General features: G+C 40.7%; 1 long non-coding RNA gene across 1 annotated transcript; it reads left to right on the forward strand.

The window, feature by feature from the left end:
- Window positions 1-1647: 1647 nt before the first annotated feature.
- LOC144584148 (uncharacterized) lies at window positions 1648-7427 on the forward strand. Its single transcript, XR_013538230.1, has 2 exons — window positions 1648-2236; window positions 2344-7427. It is a non-coding gene; the product is annotated as an uncharacterized LOC144584148 (long non-coding RNA).
- The last annotated feature ends 1169 nt before the right edge of the window (window positions 7428-8596 follow it).

The following is an 8596-nucleotide window of genomic DNA, read 5'->3' on the forward strand; positions in this document are numbered from 1 at the left end:
CTCTCTGTGCCCCTGGTGAGACCAAGAGGAAACAGAATTTTGGAGAACGAGTAATACGAGTTTCCTCTCCCTTGAATTCTATGTGTTTCTTCAATGGTGACATGCCATTATCTCCTTGTTTTACAGTTACTATAGCAGTAAAATATATACTCAATTGTTTTATTGTTGAGTGTAATTTTCAGCTACTAATTAATTTATTTTTGTTTGTTTTTGTTTACAGGTCCTTAGAACTTCTAGGAATGACAAATATGTTAAATACATAGCCATCATGGGTAGACAGAAATCTAGAGAAGTCAGAATCTGCCCATGTACATATAGACTGTGGACACAGAATGTTTTAGTGGGGCAGTAATGACGTACAACATTGCTGTGAGTGTAGTGATTATAAACATCACACTCAGACTAGGTAATGGTCATCCATCTAAAGGAAAACCCCATAGACATCATCACAAGAAGAACACATCTCCAAATACTGATAAAGAAGAAAGCATTGAAAAATTATATGAAGACGTCAAAGCAGTTACAAACCATACAAAAAAGAGAGAAACATTTACATTTCATTATGGAGTATTTTAATGCAAAGAAGCCAGGGAGATTTGCTGGAAAATACAAATTACAAATGAAAAATAAATGTGGAGAAGGAATGTTTTAGCTCTGCATAGAAGAACCTGTGGCTACCAACATTATTAATAGAGTCTCTAATATCAAAGGTCAAATCATTAGCAAGAAATGAATACATTACAAAACGTATTGTACCAGATGTCAATAGTTGAATGGTATTAGAAAAGTCCAGATTCTGAAATACAGTATAACTAACAAAAACCCAGCAAAGCAGACCAACTTGATGATGTTGTTGCAGAAATATTAAAGCTAATTGATAGTGGCTTAGAAGTTGCAGGGTCCCTTCAACTCAAATCTACATAATAGGATTTATGTTTGAAATCAGTATTATGAAATAGGAAAATGACAATACTTACAGTGGCTATAGAACAACAAGCTTAATGAGCCCCAGGATTTGGCACCGAGAAAGCATGCTTGAGGGGAGAAGCTGTGACATGAACATGCTCATATATATATACATATATGCATACATATGCACACACACACACATACACACACACACACACACACACACACACATATATACACACATACATATAAAAAGGTAAAGGTAAAGGTTCCCCTTGACAATTTTTGTCCAGTCGTGTTCGACTCTAGGGGGCGGTGCTCATCCCCGTTTCCAAGCCACAGAGCCAGCGTTTTGTCCGAAGACAATCTTTCCGTGGTCACATGGCCAGTGCGACTTAGACACGGAATGCTGTTACCTTCCCACCGAGGTGGTCCCTATTGATCTACTTGCATTTGCATGCTTTCGAACAGCTAGGTTGGCGGGAGCTGGGACAAGCGACGGGCGCTCACTTCGTTGCGTGGATTCCATCTTACGACTGCTGGTCTTCTGACCCTGCAGCACAGGCTTCTGCGGTTTAGCCCACAGCGCCACCACGTCCCTACTAAACATACATATACTGTATACATAAATATGTATGTATGTATGTGTGTGTGTGTGTGTGTGTGTGTGTGTGTGTGTGTGTATGTGTATATGTGTATATGTGTATATGTGTATATGTATACACACACACACTTGCTTCTTTGGCAGTGAAAGAGCTTTTGACAAATCTCAGCATAGGAAGCTGATGGGGTTGATAAGCTAAGGTCTTGATTAGAGATGGGCACAAAGCAAAAAACAAATTAGAAAATTTCTTGAAAATCATGAATTTGTCTGTAATTCATCAATTTGTGTTCATCAAAAACACAATGGCGCTGACAAACACGAATGGACAATGTTTTAGCAATTTTTGAGTAATGGATTGGTCTCAATTAAAAAAAAAGTAAGTTTGGGAGGCACCCCGTACCCCCTACCTCCTTCCCACTGCTCTGTTGCCTCCTTAACTTTTGCTGCCATTGTCTCCTCCTCCACTTCTGCTGCCATTTTGAAAGGCAGTCTGGCTGGCTCTTCCAGGCTGACTGCCTTTGCACATGTGCGCACCTCTCAATTTTATTTTATTTTATTTTTGGAGAGGCTACCTGGTACTATTATCTGACAGTCCAGTGCTGCTCTGAATTACATTTCTATTCATTTTGCAGGTTCCTCGAGAATGTCAATAACAAGAAGAACAGAATGCCTGAAAACATAAATGACCTTCTTGCAAAAACCAGCCTTTTTGTTTCCATCATGGTGAGACTCACTTTTTAAAATAGAGATATTGGTGGAGAATACGGTATGAATGGTTGAGATGCACTGATATCAGTGTCTCTTTTTCTTCTATGCTTGAATTTTTGCAGGAATCCAGCAGAAAAGGGCTGGATAGGAAAAAGAACTACTGGGCCAGTCAGGAATTACCTGATCTCTTACTTAACAGAAGCAAAGTTATAATGGACTCAAAACCCATCTCTAATGAGTTTCTTGTATTGCACGGTCTTTTTAATGCACTCAAGCCACCCTCCTACGGGCTGAACTCTCCTGAATTGTCAATCATCCTCTCATGAGAAGAGATGTTCCTCATCCTCTGAGCATTCTCCATATTTCCTCCAAACATCTGAGTCATAAACCATACCAAGATGAATTGTTCAATACAGTATGTTACTGTTTTTAAATATGCAGATTGCAGTGGGGTAACTTGAAATGATTGATTACTAATAAAATGAGTCAGTGCACAACTATGATAAAGTAACCTTAATGGGGGAGGGGGACAGACCCTTTCTTTTTTATTCTTCTTGTTTCTCTCCTACCAGGGGTTTGACATTGTTGTGCCCAGTTTGACTCTGGACATGGCAGCGCCAAACACTGTTGTTGTGCTTCATCCAGACCAGTCTCCAAACTGCCTTGTGTCCATTTTGGGGCAGATAAATAAACATATATACATCATTTTCCTCCCAGTTAAGGTAGTTTTTGCTTCCTGCACTGTTTCTGCCTCTGACTTTCCTCTGAACAATCGGCTGTATCTATCTGGATTTTTCATTTCTCATTATTTTACCACCAGTAATGCTGCTTTTTGCATTTCATGTGTTTAATTAATCCTTGGTCTCCATTTGAGTTATGTCTTCATTGGTCCCCCTCTTGATCCAATAAATTCTTAGTATCCTCTGATAAATCCACATTTCAAATGATTGTGGCTTTTCAAAAATGGTGGCTCGTATTAAAGGCCACAGTTTATGTTGTATAACAGTGTTGAGTTCTTAATATAATTTTTCAACACAATCTTCATTTTTATTAGCAGCTGCCTCACATACTTGGATGATGCTGTCTATGGGATTTGCCTTTATTTGAATGAGCACAACCTAATTTGAGTATGGAGCATAGTTTGTAAGAACTGCATATACATTTTTAAAATGATAATTGCCACTCTGTAAAGGTGCTGTGCTAGATGGACAGCTGTGAAACCAGACATTGAAAATAGAGATGGGGATATTTGTATTCATAGACAAATACGAATATCCCCATCCCAACTGCAACTAATGCAAGTCCGGCCCCCAAAACCGGCCTGTCCACTCACACATCCGGGCACTGCCAGCATCCCACTCTTCCTGTCAATTGCAGAAGTAGCTCCTCCATCTCCCTGCTTGGCTGGCCATTCCAGGCTGGGGGCAGGATGACAAGTCTCCCCGCACAGCTGCTGAGTGGCCAGCCAAGCAGGGAGACAGTGGAGCTACTTCCCTGGTGGGTCTCACTATATGGCAGAGCTCATGCCTCTGCCCAGGTGCCCCCTCTTCAAGCCCAGTTTGGAGGAGTTCAGCAACCCCACCACTACCAAGTTTGCATTAAAAAGGCCTTTTTAATAGGATAAAGAAAACACATTTAAAATACACTTTTGAAAATAGAATTCTAATTTCTTGTGATGGTTATACCTGCATCTGGGCAACCAGCTTCAAGGTTTCAAGGCTGAATGTTTCTTAAAGTTGATCTCCTGTCATTCTCAACATTCAGACTGTTTTTATGTGAAGAAGTGCTGGAGGGCCACCCTCACAGAACTATGTAGAGGCAAATGGAAGTCAAATGTAGGTTGCTTGGCTATTATAAAAGGGGGTCATGACTTGAAAAAGGTTGGGAACCACGGTTCTAGCCTTCACCAGAGTCCTTGGAGTTTGGAGTGTGGTGGCTTTCTGTCATCCTCCATGCCTCACACCTACAACCAGTTGTGATGGCTGCTCTCACATCTGCAGTTTTCCACACTGGAGCCTGACCAACATCCTTTGTCTTCGGCCTCTGGCTGACAACTGAAGTTGTTGCTGCCTAGGGTCCCTGAAGTTTTTAGAAGCTCTTTAACCTTCAGTAAGATTTAAAAGAGTGAAAACTAGCAAATGGCATTGGTTTAAGCAATGTAACTTATGGAAGAGTTGGTTGACCAAATTCCCACTGATTCACTGGACCTACTCTAGTTGTGCACATTTAATAGATGATCTTAGAACTGCAGAGTTGGAAGGGATCCTATACATCATCTAATCCAGCCCCTGTCAGGGAGGCACAGTGGGGAATCAAACTCACAACCTCTGGCTCCTCAGCCGGTGGACCTAAACCACTGAGCTATCCAGCAGTTCCTCAGGGACGTATGTTCAAATAGTGATCTTGTTTTAAAAGTCAGATATCACAGGAGTTGTTAGCAGGAGAAATGTGCAAATCCATTTTCCCAATAGCTAAAGTGGATTGCTATGGGCAAATTTCCAAATATCTGCAATTCCCCCCCCCCCCCAAGTGCATTTTCTTTTGTTTCATGAGCCACATCACAGGTTGGATGTAATATAGATTTCAGATCTGCATGGGTTTTCAGATTGTATCATGGGTAATCTCACAGAGAAAAGTAAACCCACAAAATTTCAATGCTCTCTCATCCTGTGTCAGCAATGGGCAGAGAACGGTATTTTTAGCAGAACTTTTTTTATTCTGGTTGTGGCATTCACCCTAAGTTATGCATTATTCATAAGTTATATGTTAATGTGGTTGTGAGGCGGAGCCAAGAGAGGTGCTGAGAGGCGGAGCCCGGGAGAGAAGTGAGAGTCAGAGAGAGCTAGAGAAGAGGAATAGTCTGGGGGTTTGAGGCAGAGAGTGTTGAAGGGGAGATTAGTCAGAGTGTGACCTGTATTAATGAATACAGAAGAGATTAGAGTAAAACATTGAAGCTTTGTGGAACTTTAAGAATGTGCTTAAGGATTATTCCTGAAACTACATGTAATCAATAAACCTGTTTCGGTTAAAAAGTCAGTACTGGATGGACCTTAGTCTTTCATAAGAAATATAAGTTGATAAAGAGATCAACTGGTGGCAGCGTGTCAAGAGGTGTGTTGGGATACCTTCGTGCGCTCTGGGGTGGTGAAACAAGCCAGGGACATGGGGTAAACGTCGCACAGGTATATAAGAATACACCACTGGTTTGGTTAAGGAAACAACACTGAAAAAATTGGCAGCCTTGTACTTATTTGCCTTTGCTTTCACTTTGGGAACGGACAGCAAAAAATGTCCATTCGTCTTATCACCTTTTCTTCTACTGTGTGAAAACAATTACCTGTGTATTCATTTTAGGATTGCTAGAGAAGTCCTTGCAAATCAGACTCACACAAGTCAACAGAAAATAAGAGGTGGGCCTATTTTTCACATTCTATACTTCCACAAAACATATTAATAGTGTGTCATTATTCTAGGCCTGGACTTGGCTATTGCTCCCAGTTAAGCTGGCTGGCTGACTAGCATTGCCCCTGGACCCTGACATACAGCAGGCCTGAATTGTCTTGTGCATATTGTCTTGTGTATATTACATAGGTTTCTCCCAATAGCAATTACACAATACAGTATAAAGACCCCTAACTGCCAGCAGATCATGACTTCTTTGCTGGATGTCGGAAACAGTGCAGAGAGAGAAAGCCACAAGAGAGAGCTTTAAGGGCAGCTGTATTCACTTGGGAGCTATCCAAGATTTATCTGTAGTAATGACCTTCTAAAAGTTTAACTGTTTGATATACTATAACATCTGATGAGTCGGGTATAATGCAGCCTTAATTGGCTAGCTAATTTGCAGTTTGTTTTCCGGTTCTGTACCTGCACAACAATCATTAAGTGCTGCAGCTGGTTAAGATGGTTAGGTTTCCTGGATTTCATTCGCTTCTAAACTGGTGTCATGTTGATGACACCTTGACCCAGGTACGTGCTTCCTAGTCTGTTCTCACCAGTCCCAGGTCTTAGGAGACCTTGACAAAAAATAGGAAAGCTTCTTCTTCTGTTTCTCCATTGACAGCCAGCATGGTGTAGTAGTGGACAGAATGTTTGACTGGAGGGCCAAATGAGTACTTGAACATCTCATGTACCTTGAAAACCCTATGTCATCCAGTCATCCAGATATGACTAGATGACACATCAGAGCAACAACTTTCCTTTATTACAGTAGGGACCAAGGAGCAGCAGCACAAGACAGTTAGATCTAGTCACTTACCTTTCCTGTTGGGCACTTACCTTTTCCAGAATGCCCAGGCATTATTGTGGAGAATCTAAATATTAGCAAGATCCAATGACTTAGTGATGCTCATGATGGTATAATTTAAAAAAAAATATATATATAAGAGGCTATGCAAGGCAAACACTGGTGATGGACCCTCCTAGAGAGAGGGACAGGCAGAATAGCCAGTTTCACTTGCTTATGCTTCTGAATGTTTTAATCTTAACTTCTTTCTGTCTCAGCTGTCCAGGCAATTTTTGAATAATGGAAAGTTCTTACCAAAATTGAACCAAACAGATGTTTCCACTGTCTCTGCCGGCCAAATTCAATAGGTGTGGCTAGTCAACGCATAAGGAGGGATCCCTGTTGAACTGTCCTGCCCCACAGATGTTGAATAGGAAGGGCCTTTCAGGAAGAATAGAAGCTGGCAACCCTAATTCAGCACCAACGCAGTCAAATATAAAGGGAATTAAAGTCAAATGCTTCAGTGCTAAACCCTCAAACCATGTATGTGGATGGATCCGTCTGCTCCAATTTCTCCCCCGTTGACGTTCTTTGTGTCTCAAGTTATTTCCACTCCAAATGCGAAGATGTTGGCCAGCTTCTTTACTTCTTATGAAAAACAGGTGAAATCAATATTCTTACTCATCCCCAGCAGGAATACAGACATCCTGGGAACTGCACAAGAATTCCACAGGTTTGCATTTGATTTCTGTGTGGTTTCCACTTCCCCTTTTTGCATATCCGTTAAGCCTTTCCCATGAAGTCTTCTTTCTGCTGTAGTTCCTTCCTAGCAGAACTGCTGAATGTCCAGCTCCAGACATTTAAACATTAATATTTCTTGCAGCCTTTACTTGTTATTATGAGTGCATGCCTTTAAAGTCCTAAAAGTTTATGAATACATTGAGCATAGCCGTAAAACAAAACAACACAAATGAACAAAAACATAGCTACTGTCCCTTCTAAAACTTGTCAAGCCTTCTATTGATTGATTGATTGATTGATTGATTGATTGATTGATTGATTGATTGATTGATTGATTGATTGAATTTATACCCCACCCCTCTAGGCCATGTCTACTCGGGGCGGCTAAGCTTTAAGCAGAATTCACATGGGAAGATTTACCCCTTGCACTTCTTTCATAGATTTGGGGGCATTTTGCATGACATATGGCATATGGCATTTAAAAAAGCATGTGCCTAGGTAAGAAACCTGCAACATTTTAGGAACAGAGCCTGAAGTCTATAAAGAACTGCTTGATTTTTTATTTTCAAATCCTCCCCCTCCCCCTACAAATTGGCACTGAAGTTTTAAATAAAATGCCATAGGACTGGTATAGATTGAAGCATATCAACCATACAGCGGCAGAAGCCAAAGGACTTGGCCATCCAGCTTTTTCTCTGCAAGACTGCACGCTATTTGGGTCTCACAGTTTTACCTTAACAATTTCTCCTCTTGAAACATAGAAGGAGCTAAAGAGTATAAAGAGTAGATCAGCTCTGGAACACCTCACTTCATGATCCCTCGTCCAAAGCACTGTTATTCAAAAACACTTCTAAAATATTCACTTTGATGACAAGAAGGAGCTTTCAGTTACAAAATCCCCATCTTCTCTCCAGCCATGTCTTTTTTTTTCTAGAGAGAACACTGAAAGAAAGTATCATAATTTCAGAATATCCTTTTATATGTGTTATTGTAACCTTCCACGTGTTACGACAAAATGTCTGAAGTGCTCTGATTTGGATTTCACTAAATTTGGAGGGAGCGTGCTTCAAGCTGGACCTTTCCAAGATGGCTCCCTTCAGAACTGATTTCATCTGAGTCTCATGCACATCCCATAAAGGGAGAAATTTACGTTTTCAGTAAAACAGAGGTTATAATATAAAAGGGTAGTCGTGCAAGCCTGAATGCAGAGACATTGGGGAAAATGTTTCAGGGTATATGTTTGTACATATTAATGATGTGGTCTCTTTGCCATGAAAGTTCATTCACACCAAAATAGCAGTACTACTCAGAAATAAGATCCATGAAATTTAGCTCTTCCAAACTCAAGCCTGTGGCTATGTTTATTAAGCCATTCCATCTTATAATCGGTCTTCCTATTTCCTGGCTGC

This window comes from Pogona vitticeps, chromosome 1 (assembly GCF_051106095.1).
Source record: "Pogona vitticeps strain Pit_001003342236 chromosome 1, PviZW2.1, whole genome shotgun sequence".
Classification (NCBI taxonomy): Eukaryota; Metazoa; Chordata; class Lepidosauria; order Squamata; family Agamidae; genus Pogona; species Pogona vitticeps.